This window comes from Salvelinus sp. IW2-2015, unplaced genomic scaffold, assembly GCF_002910315.2.
Source record: "Salvelinus sp. IW2-2015 unplaced genomic scaffold, ASM291031v2 Un_scaffold1347, whole genome shotgun sequence".
Lineage (NCBI taxonomy): Eukaryota > Metazoa > Chordata > Actinopteri > Salmoniformes > Salmonidae > Salvelinus > Salvelinus sp. IW2-2015.
The window spans coordinates 15,370-27,765 of NW_019942852.1; the positions used below are offsets into that span (position 1 = coordinate 15,370).

The window sequence follows — 12,396 nt, forward strand, 5'->3', positions numbered from 1 at the left end:
TTACTACTTGACAGTAGTACAACATAAAGCACAGTAAAGACAGTAGATTCCAATACATACTGTAAGGGTTTAATGTTTAATGTATTACTGTATGTGTGAAATTGGGAGCAATACTACTTTGTAACATGTTTATCTTGTATACTGTATTACTGTAGTGTTTACTGRACTGTATGCAATTTTGTTTTTGTAGAACTGAAAGACGAKCACCACGTTGGTAGAACGGGTCTATTTACAGACMAAKAGGAGGCTGCCATTGTGCAAATGGTAGTTGAAAATAATGCCATAAGACTGTGGGAAATCCAACAACAGATGATTGAAAACCCTGCCATCTTTCATAACATCAGAGTGAGTTTATCAACCACAGTCCGCATCCTTAAGAAACACCATCTCTGGATGAAGCACATCTACAGAGTCCCTACAGAGTTGATACAATACAATAMTAGCTAAMATGGGGAGAAGTATGTCCATAATAAAGCACTGCTCTGCCTTCTTAACAACACTATCAACAAGGCAGGTCCTACAGGCCCTAGTTTTGTCACACCTTGACTACTGTTCAGTAGTGTGGTCAGGTGCCACAAAAAAGGACTTAGGAAAATTGCAATTGGCTCAGAACAGAGCAGCACGGCTGGCATTTGGATGTACACAGAGAGCTAATATTAATAATATGCATGTCAGTCTCTCCTGGCTGAAAGTGGAGGAGAGATTGACTTCATCACTACTTGTATTTATGAGAGGTATTGACATGTTGAATGCACCGAGCTGTCTGTCTAAACTGCTGGCACACAGCTCAGACACCCATGCATACCCCACAAGACATGCCACAAGAGGTCTCTTCACAGTCCCCAAGTCCAGAACAGACTATGGGAGGCACACAGTACTACATAGAGCCATGACTACATGGAACTCTATTCCACATCAAGTAACTGATGCCAGCAGTAATATTAGATTTAAAAAACAGATAAAATACATCTTATGGAACATCGGGACTGTGAAGCAACACAAACATAGGCACAGACACACACACACACACACACACACACACACACACACACGATAACATATGCACTATACACACACATCCACATGGATTTAATACTGTAGATATGTGGTAGTGGTGGAGTAGGGGCCTGAGGGCACACAGAGTGTTGTAAAATCTGTGAATGTAAATTGGTAAAAGTTTTTTGAAATTGTATAAACTGCATTAATTTTGCTGGACCCCAGGAAAGAGTATCTGCTGCCTTGAACGAGCTAATGGGGATCCATAAAATAATTACAAATACAAATACAAATGAGGGAGGCCTGTGGTGACTATTTCCAGCGAGTCTTGTCAGAGGTGGATGCGTCAGTGCCAGAAGATATATTCCCCAGCTGTCTGGCCAAGGATGAAATATCACCTGTGATGTTGATGAAAAATCTGTGGCCAGACCAAAACACAGACATGACTGATTTTGTTTTTTCTCAATGGATGATTTGTTTTCTGTGACTTATGATTTAGATTTGATAGATTCTTTATTTATTCCGTAACAATTGATCTAACTATACAGTACAGTAGTACAAATAGGACTATTTTTTTTCTCTTTGCATATGCAAACATATATTTACTGTATGTTTGCATTTTTACTGTATGTGTGCTTACAGTATGCTGTTGTGACATGTATTGGGTCATGTTGAAATAATAAATAGAATTTTTGCATTTATGTTCCTTTCTTGTTTGAGTACACACAAACAACATACAGTATAACAACATCTTAGTCTTCACAACAAATGAAATAGGTTCTGATAGTATGTTTTGATATGTCACATTAGTGTGATCTCGGTTGTCACTAAATTAGGTTAATTTGATGTGTGTGTGTGGTCTCATTTGTATACAGAGTTTCATTTTGAGCAGGGAGTACATGATTTTGATTACTGTGTTTCATTTGTCAAGATGTTTGGGGAAATTGGCGCACTGTTTTTGTTTGAGAGTTTAGAGTACCTGAGATGTAGTTTCAGCAATGTGTGTTACAAACTGTAACTGTAAGCATGACACACACACCACACCACACACACACACACACACACACAACACACACAACACACACCACACACGACACACACACACACACACACACACACACACACACAACACCACACAACCAGCAACCACACACACCACACACACGACACCACAACCATCCAATATGGCAGTGTGAGTTTTAAGTGCCTTTCTCTCATCCTCTCCACCTCTCTGTAGGGCCCTATAAAATCCCTATAAAAATTGAGGAGAAGGTGGACAGAATCACGGAATCCAGACATTAAAATGTAATTCAACAATATTCCAAAATGTATTGAACTGAATAAGAAATCAACTAAATGGTCCATGTGAAACAGATTGTATAGTGCCCTTTGCTGGCAATTTATTTCTCAACCCCACTGTCTTTTTCTCTCTTAATATTTCTCTTTCAGCCTTCATTTTCTCTCCATTCATTATTTTTCTATACACAAGTGTCTCACTCTTTCACTCTCCATCCTTGGACACTGTCTATCTGACTGACTCGCTGTACCTCTTCTCTGTTCTAATCCTCCCTATCTGGGTTGCTGTTGTTGTTAGCAGCTGTCCTGTTGCGCCCCAGACTCTAGGGCTGAAGGCAGTGTAAGACTCCCTCACCTAATCAACCAACATCCCCAATTCACTATGACTCTTATCACGCCAAGCTGGGGACTCTTAGATTCTAAAATGTGCATAACAACTGTGTGTATAGGTTTGTAATAATGTGTGASTATTCATAATATGCGTTTACCCTCCACTACACCACGGATGCATATTGAGAGAGGCTACACCCAGTTCAGGTACATAATCAATATCCATCCCAATCTGTGCGTATCCGAAAGGCTTTTCTAGTCTATGCTAACGAGAGGAGAGAGACTGAATGTAACAGCGTTCATTGGCGAAGCACCATGCGCTAACAGGCTGYTAGACTTGTGTTAACAGGGTGATGGGTAACCCTCTCAGTGGAACAACCCCTCTCATTGAGCAGTCCCCAAACAACTCCCAGGCACTCCCAGAGATCCAATACAGAGAAAAGGGAWAAACCCTCCAGAAGATTGTATGTGGAGGGAGCAATTCCCAGGAGGTTGGTCTTTTGTTGRGAGCTGGCAGACGCAGAGGTGTTGGTGAGATTTATCAGCTGTTTATCCACTGAGCGTGCCCGTGCGCTCTCCTCTGATAGGTGAGGGAGCGAATGGGTGCTCTTCTCTGATAGGCTGTTCAGGTAGTGGCGGAACAGGGCCGGTTGAGGATAAGTGTTAAACTCTCTCAGGGGGTTAGGAAYAGTTCCAGTCCAGAGTTTGGAGGATGGGCAGGGGAACTAAAAGGCAGGGGAACACAATGCATTTCTACATTGTAGAATAATAGTGAAGACATCAAAACTATGAAATAACACATATGTAACCAAAATATATTTTATATTTGAGATGCTTCAAAGTAGCCACCCTTTGAATTGATGACAGCTTTGTACATTCTTGGCATTCTCTCTTAACAGGTGTGCCTTGCTAAAAGTTAATTTGTGGAATTTCTTTCCTTCTTAATGCATTTGAGCCAGTCAGTTGATATCCCTATTTGGTAAAAGACCAAGTCCATATTATGGCAAGAACAGCTCAAATAAGCAAAGAGAAATGACAGTTCATCATTACTTTAAGACATGAAGGTCAGTCAATGCGAAACATTTCAAGAACTTTGAAAGTTTCTTCAAGTGCAGTCACAAAAACCATCAAGCGCTATGATGAAACTGGCTCTCGAGGACCTCCACAGGAAAGGAAGACCCAGAGTGACCTCTGCTGCAGATGATACGTTCATTAGAGTTAGCTGCACRTCAGAAATTACAGCCCAAATAAATGTTTCACAGAGTTCAAGTAACKGACACATCTCAACATCAACTGTTCAGAGGAGACTGCGTYAAWKAGGCCWTCATGYRCGAATTGCTGCAAAGAAWCCACTACTAAAGGACACCAATAATAAGAAGAGACTTGCTTGGGCCAAGAAACACGAGCAATGGACATTAGACCGGTGGAAATCTGTCCTTTGGTCTGATGAGTCCAGATTTGAGATTACTGTTCCAACCGCTGTGTCCTTTTTGATGAGATGCAGAGTAGGTGACGGATGATCTCCGCGCAATGTGTGGTTCCCACCGTGAAGGATGGAGGACAAGGTGTGATGGTTTGGGATGCTTTGCTTTTGACACTGTCTGTGATTTATTTAGAATTCAAGGCAGACTTAACCAGCATGGCTACCACAACTCCTTCAGGACGGTTGGAAAAGCATACAGATGAAGCTGGTTGATGAGAATGCCAAGAGCAGAGCTGTCATCAAGGCGAAGGGTGGCTACTTTGAAGAATCTCAAATCTAAAATATATTTGATTTGTTTAACACTTTTTTGGTTACTACATGATTCCATATGTGTTATTTTAAAGTTTTGATGTCTTCACTATTATTCTACATTGTAGAAAATAGTTWAAAAAATTAAGAAAAACCCTTGAATGAGTCCAAACTTTTGACTGGTACTGTATGTGAGAATGCTGTTCATTGACTACAGCTCAGCGTTCAACAACATAGTGCCCTCCAAGCTCATCACTAAGCTCAGGACCGTGGGARTGAACACCTCTCTCAGCAACTGGATCCTAGATTTCCTGACGGGCCGTACCCAGGTAGTGAGGGTAGGCAACAACATCTCCGCCACGCTGACCCTCAACACAGGGGCCCCTCAGCGGTGCGTGCTTAGTCCCCTCCTGTATTCCCTGTTCACCCACGACAACTCCAACACCATCACTAAGTTTGCTGACGACACGACAGTGGTAGGCCTGATCACTGACGACGATGCAACGGCCTATAGGGAGGAGGGTGGAGGTTAGTGACCTGGCAGTGTGGTGCCAGGACAACAACCTTTCCATCAAAGTRAGCAAGACAAAGGAGCTGATCATGGACTACAGGAAACGGAGGGCCCGAGCATGCCCCCATCTGCATCGAGGGGGCTGTAGTGGAGCAGGTRGAGAGCTTCAAGTTCCTCGGTGTCCACATCACMAAGGAATTAACATGGTCCACACAAACTAAGACAGTCATGAAGAAGGCACGACAACGCCTCTTCTCCTCAGGAGGCTGAAAAGATTTGGCATGGGCCCTCAAATCCTCAAAAAGTTCTACAGCTGCACCATTGAGAGCATATTGACTGGCTGCATCACGCTTGGTATGGTAATTGCTCGGCATCTGACCGCAAGGCGCTAGAGGGTAGTGCGTACGGCCCAGTATATCACCGGGGCCTATCTCTCTGCCATCCAGGACCTCTACACCTGGCGATGTCAGAGGAAGGCCCAAAAAATGTCAAAGACTCCAGCCACCCAAGTCATAGCATATTCTCTCTGCTACCACACAGCAAGCAGTACCGATGCATCCAGTCTGGAACCAACAGGAACCTGAGCAGTTTCTACCCCCATAAGACTGCTAAATAGTTACCCAAATAGCTACCAGGACTATCTGCATTGACTCTCCTTTGCACTATCTCTTTTGATTCATCACATATGCTGCTACTGTTTGCTATCTATCCCGTTGCCTAGTCACTTTACCCCTACCCATATGTACATATCTACCTCAATTACCTCGTACCCCTGCACATCAACTCGGTACTGGTACAGTGTGTATATAGCCAAGTTATCATTACTCATTGTGTATTTATTCCTTGTGTTATTATCTTTATATTATTTTTCTCTCTGCATTGTTGGGAAGGGCCCGTAAGTATGCATTTCACTGTTAGTCTACAACTGTTGTTTACAAAGCATGTGACAAATACAATTTGAACAAACGGCAGAGGAACTAAAAAGCAGAACAGTCAGAGAGGAACTACAGAAGGAAGATGGTATTTTAGGGAGATATCCAGTGTGCTGAAAGGAGTCTGCTGAAGAGAGCATGGCTGCCAGATGAGGGTCCTTACTGAGATTATGTTACTTGTGTAGTGGTCAGAGGAGARTCATAAATACAGCCCATCTCCCTAGCCGGCTAGAGAAGTGCCTGCTGAAAAAGGAGCATTAGGATGAAAAAGAAGGCCCTCATCCAGTTGACAAGGTAGAGGAGAGAGAAGCTTTACATAATTRATGTCAGGGTTTATCAGGGAACCCAAGCTGTGGCCTCAAAATAGCRTGGCCTGGGAACAACTGGGACAGGAAGTGACTCACTCTTACTTCCTGTATGTATCCTTTGTGTCCTACTGTAAAGAGTTCCCCTCATCACCATCAGTCATTTAATTAAACGTAGGAGGTAGAAATAATCACTACACACGTGGAGCTGAGAGAGGTGAGAAAGAGAGAGAGAAAGAGTGAGACATTAGGGCTTGTATGATCTCTGACAACTCTGATAGCAAATATTACACCTTGTAATAGCAGTATGCCATTTCACTTCCCAGCATGCTCTGTCTCTTACAGAGCAGTGGTCTGTTCCCAGGTCAGCCCACCTGGGTGTAAACATCACACTATTGCTATGCCCCGTCGCTAATGGAGACCGTGTCATCTCTTCTATCCACACCTCAGCAGTCAGGTGGGCTGACAAGTAGCGTAACTAAATATAAATTAACATAGGCCTCTCCTCTCCAGGATGTCAATCAAAAGTGAGTYTGTGAAATCTCATTAGCCAATGGGTGTGTGTGTGTGTTACACGTTGGTGGTGATTTACTGCCACCCAACCTGAAGTGCTTTGTTTGTTTGAGACTTAGTACATACTAGTGTACACATTACATGCATCCCATTCCATCACTGTCAAAGGAACTGACCACTGGACACAGCCAAGCTGGCTTTTCAATATAGTCGACACCACACCTCACCTCATCGTTCAGTTTAAACACAGCTGCATTTGTATGGAGCTCAGGAGAGTTATGTGTCACAGAATGCTTAGCAAAAAGCCTATAACAGAACACCTTTCCGAGGTAAGCTACTGGTGGCAAGGCTATCGCCCTGGCACAGCTCTGTAGAGGGAAGGCTCTGGGCTGTTTTAAAGCAAACGGCAGGATAATCAAAGAGAGGGAGCGAGTGCGAAAGAGAGAGAGCAATAGAGAGAGTGAGTGAGGAGGGCGAGAGAGAGAGAGGAGAGAGAGGAGAGAGAGAGAGAGAGAGAGAGAGAGAGAGAGAGAGAGGAGAGAGCGAGAGAGAGAGCGAGAGAGAGATGGGGATAGTACAGCATACAGAAAAAAAGAGAGACAAATTAATGGTGGTTTCTTCAAAACTCCAACTTTGCAGTCTTGTCACACACACATCAAACATCCACTTAATGCACCAGTAAATAGGCTGTCCCTATCTCCTACAGGGAACACAACACAGCTTATCTGATGAGAATTGTCCATTAGCCACGGCCACCTTAACCCCCTGCCTGCACACACCCAGCATGCTGACATGTCTAAAGGCTTTTAAGGGATGGTTAAGTTGGTTATCTTAATTTTTTCATTATTTCAGGGTCAACAAGTCATTTGAAATGCTGTTGAAATCCCTCCACCATTTTGTGATGGGTAAGACAGGAGATATCCTGGGGTATACGTACAGTGCAGTGTGTCCCAGGTAATCTCACACACAAGGGTTAATATTATCARACATATCATATACTTTTGCAATAGAGTATAGATTTCTGATTCTGACTAACATATTCCCTGATATAGTTAGACGGTATCCTTTGGAATAATTCTCTTGAATTGAGTTGCTGTCGTAGCTAATAGTCTGATTCTCTTGAATTTCCTCGCAGGAGGAGGATAAAAACATTCTATTCTTTTAACTATACTGTATACTATACTGTAGGCTAGGTGAGATCAGAGCTCTCTGTTTCTCCTGGTCAATAAGGACTAAAGGTTATTTCTGTGGGGTTAAACTCCAGACCAACACCATCCAAGATTCGTTTGACCCAGGCTGCCATCTGTCTGTCTCAGCAGGTAGCTGTGCTGTGAGTCACGGCCACTGGACAGTCTAGGTCTGACCCCTACCAATTAGACTGACCCCTCAACAAAGGTCAGATCAGGTCAGGCAGTGCCCTCTGTATCGACTGAAGTACTGATTTTGTGGGTGTAGGAAGTCTGGCATACTGGGAGGAGGTAGGGAGTGAATAATGAACACTCCTGTGCTGATCACACAGCATACACTACAGGACACATACACACTCACACAAATTACACACATACACACTCACACACATCTACACGAACACACATCACAGATGCCAACACACACTGTGATGCATAGACAGAAGCAAAACCATGAATAGGGAAAGAGAGAGAGAAAGAAAGAAAGCGGAAGAGAGAGTGAGCTTCTAGTCAATGTCCAGGGTGTCTGCAGGTGATGGCAGGTTGTTGGGGACAGTGAGAGGTCATTMAGGAGGTGTTAATTGTTATGGACTGTCTCTTTCCTCCAGGCCCCATCGGGAGAGGAAGAGGCAGCSACGAACCCAGCGGAGGTGACATTAAACTGGGCACAGATCACACCATCGCCCCCTGACACCGGACCGGAGCACCACATTTATATTAAACTTTAAAATCCAATGAAAGACTTCACCGTCCCGGATGTTAAATAATCAAGTTTAGCCAGAGGAAGCAAAGGTTAGAGAAGAGAGGGGGAGAGGGAGGGAGGGAGATTAGAGAGCAAGGACGCGAGAGAGAAGAGAGCTAACTATAGGGCCAGTGGGTTCACATCCTAGATGAGGAACACTAATATTCAATTCTACGCTGAGACCCTGGTTGAAGTCTGCCGAATCCTCAGAATTAGAGCCAGCCTGCATGCTAAGATATAAGCTAAGCTATTAGCTACCAAGCCATAGGCTAACTGTTGACCAGTTAGCTGAYGTAAGGAAATACGACTGAGACAGTCTCTGCAGTCACAGTTAATGAGATGAATCCTGGAGGATCACCCATCCTGGAGCAATACCCACAGACACAGACAAATACTGCAATCAATCTCTCTCTCGATAAGAAAATTGTCTTCTATCCCCCGAAGCTTCCTGTCGTCCGTTTCCCCTCTCCCCTCTATCCCTTCCTCCCTTCTCTCCCTATTTCCCTGGCTACTGAAGGCACATCTGTGTATCTCTGCCAACTCCTCACCGTCGATTTCATCAATGAATCTCTACTACTGCTGCTTGGCGTTGATAGAGGGTTGGTCATCAAGGTCATTGTCAGTAATAKGTTGATTCTGACTGGCTGTGAAAGGCACATACTGTATGTTGCTGTGTCATTCGTGCTTACTGAGGTCRGGGGAGGTTCTCTGCAGTCAGTCACAGTCTCTGTGTTCTCACTCAGCAGTCTCTCTTCCCTTTAGTGGTGATGACCAAATAAATGAATCATCTAGCACTGTATTAGCTCAGTGGTGGGGCTGTCACTCACAGGTCACCGAGAGGACACACACACAAGGATTCCAGATGGCACGGCTGCCCCACAGGTTTAAAGAAGCCACCAACTCACGACCGGTAGAAATGTCACGTCCAATCTCCGTCAACGCCTTGCGTAAAGTCACGGTGTGGAGCCAATCATTTCTCTTTAACTAATTTGTGAGGAGGCTAACGCTGCTAAGCTGCCTGACACACTCTTCCTCTTGACTGGCAGAGTAAATATAATCAGGGGGGCTGCAGGGTGAAAGACAGAAAGAAAGGAAGAAAGAAAGGACAATGTCAGAGTTTAATTCAATAACAGAAAAGCTGCGAAATGGAGAGTTGAAAAGAAAGACAAGGGAGGTTCAGAACAGTAATGTTTGGGAAGTGGTAAAAGGGGATGATAGCAGTGTACTGCATGTTATGTGTGATGATTGTGAGGCGCTATACAAATGCTACAGTAACAAGACGGGGAGTTCAAGTAGGCCTTTGGCACGTCAAGGGAACTGAAAGCTGGACAGACTGTAGGTTTATAACCTCTCAGAACTAAGCATTTCTAGCAGTAAAATGATACACAAAATGTAGGCATAATTTTGACTCGGGAACAGAAGTCAGCATCTTGAGAGAATGCTAATGTGCAGTTACATACTGTCTGTAGAGGTGCTATCTTTATCAGCATCATAAATGCTGATAGTATTTTAACCACATGAAATATGCATCCAAGCCAAACTGAAATCTTATCCGAAACATGTTTCGGTCATTTTCAGAATTTTCTATTTCCTTATAACTGGTCAAACTGATGTAATTTGGACATTTTGCACAGAAAATCTTTCCCATTTCTTTAGAGTTATTGCATTTTCTCCCAGGCCCTAAACGTCTTTGCTCCCYAAAGAAGCAGAGATGACAGGGAAAACGTTACAGATGTCAACTCGATTTAAGCATTCCTTCAATCGGTTTATGACATCATTCTGGGTTTGTTTAGTCTTCAAGGGAAACATATAAGGACAGAAGAGAAGCWGCTTGTYTCTAATTGTAGATAAGTTGACTAACAAATAACCAAAATGTCAACAATTATAAGCAGAAACATATCTAAATCAGGCAAATTAATTCCTGCAAACACTGTCAAACAATCTTTCTGTGTTTCTGACTATAGCTTACAGCACATTTTCTCTATTAGCGGGTTCGGGTCGGGTGAGGGCCTCAGATTGACCCTTTATCACATATAGTCCCGCGGTTGTGGATGGGTTATTAGCAATTGCCGGCGGTTGAGGGTGAACCTAACAGCTGCTCAGCGCACCAGTAGTGAGGTAGACGTTGGGTTAACAGCTCTGTTAAATGTGCCTGTTCACTTAACTGTGGATCACAGACTCAACTAGAAAAGAGAGAGAATGTGCTGTATGAAATATAGATCTATAATTCTAGCAAAATGTCTTCTGTACTGAGTGCTGTGGGTGGTGGATGTTAAAGGCTAGGTGTCTACTATTAGCACTGAATCTAATGCAAAAATGTAAGAACTATTGAGTGCTAGGGCTAGTGATGTCAAATGTTTCAAAAGGCAAAGTTGCTAAATGTCCTGAGTGGCTGAAAGATATGGCGAGAGTGTGGAGGTGGGGACAGCATCTTGACAGTCGGACTGCAGTTAATAAACATTATCATAACTTTCGCTCGTTATTGTGGTGTTTCCCACACCTAATGAAAGTTCCTATCTGTCTGTGTTGGCGTTTTCCAAATATGAAGCGTCCGTAATCTTGTGTGGGTTTCCACCCTATGAGTCCTTGTCTGTGGTGGTGGTTCCCAACCTTTGAAGGTTCCTAGTCTCTGATGTGTGGCGGTTTCTCACACTTATAATGCCTATCTGTCAATTTAGTGGTTTCCCAACCACTATGAAGGTTCCTATCTGTCTGTGTTGGCGTCTTCCCAAACCCTATGAAATCAACGTGAATTGTTCCATAAAAAGGTCCTATCTGTCTGTGTGGTGTTTCCCAACCCTATGAAGGTTCTATCTTGTCTGTGTTGGCTGTTTCCCAACCATACATGAAAGGTTCGCTATCTGTCTGTGTGGCGTTTCCTCAACCACTATGAAGGGTTCCTATCCCTCGTCTGTAGTGGACGTTTCCCAACGCCCTATGAAAATGGTTGCTTCCTATCATGCGTGTGTGGATTTTCCAACCCTATGATTTCCTATCGACTGTGTGGTGTTTCCCAACCCTATGAAGGTTCCTATCTGTCTGTGTGGTAGTTTCCCAACCCTATGAAGGTCTATCTATCTGTGTGGTGTTTCCACAACCAATATGAAACTAGTGTTACCTATCTGTCTGTGTGTGTGAGGCGTTTCGCAAACCTAATGAATGGTTCCGATATACTGTCTAAGTAGTAAAAGGGATGCGGTTATCCCAGCCCTATGAAGGTTCCTATCTGTTCTGTGTGTGCTGTTCCACTTCATCCAACCCTATGAAGTGTCCTATCCGTCTGTGTTGGTGTTTTCACTTGCAATCCAACCACTAATGAAGGTTCTATCTGTCTGTTGTGTTCCCTTCAGGCATCTGTCTGGGAAGTTCCAAAACCCTATGAAGATTCCTATCTGTCTGTGTGGTGTTTCCCAACCCTATGAAGGTTCCTATCTGTCTGTGTGCTGTTTCCACTTCAATCCAACCCTATGAAGGTTCCTACCTGTCTGTGTGGTGTTTCCCAACCCTATGAAGGTTCCTACCTGTCTGTGTGGTGTTTCCCAACCCTATGAAGGTTCCTATCTGTCTGTGTGGTGTTTCCCAACCCTATGAAGGTTCCTACCTGTCTGTGTGGTGTTTCCACTTCAATCCAACACTATGAAGGTTCCTATCTGTCTAAGATAAGGTTATGCTGCCGTATGTGTCTCTCTCGCTTGGACATTCTGTGCAAGCTCTCACCATCTTCCATCATAACTGTTACAAGCTACCCCACTGTCAAAACGTCAACACCAAGCCTAATCCCATGAGTGGAGACGGGGCCTTTCTTTAATTAAGCCAGAGAGGGAAACCAAGATTGGGCGGCACAGCAGCTAA

The 12,396-nt window shown here is 43.7% G+C and overlaps 1 protein-coding gene across 1 annotated transcript in view; it reads right to left on the reverse strand.

The window, feature by feature from the left end:
* LOC112070510 (sodium/calcium exchanger 1-like) overlaps nucleotides 1–12,396 on the reverse strand; it is a 56,508-nt gene that overhangs the window by 9,188 nt on the left and 34,924 nt on the right. The window lies entirely within an intron of this gene.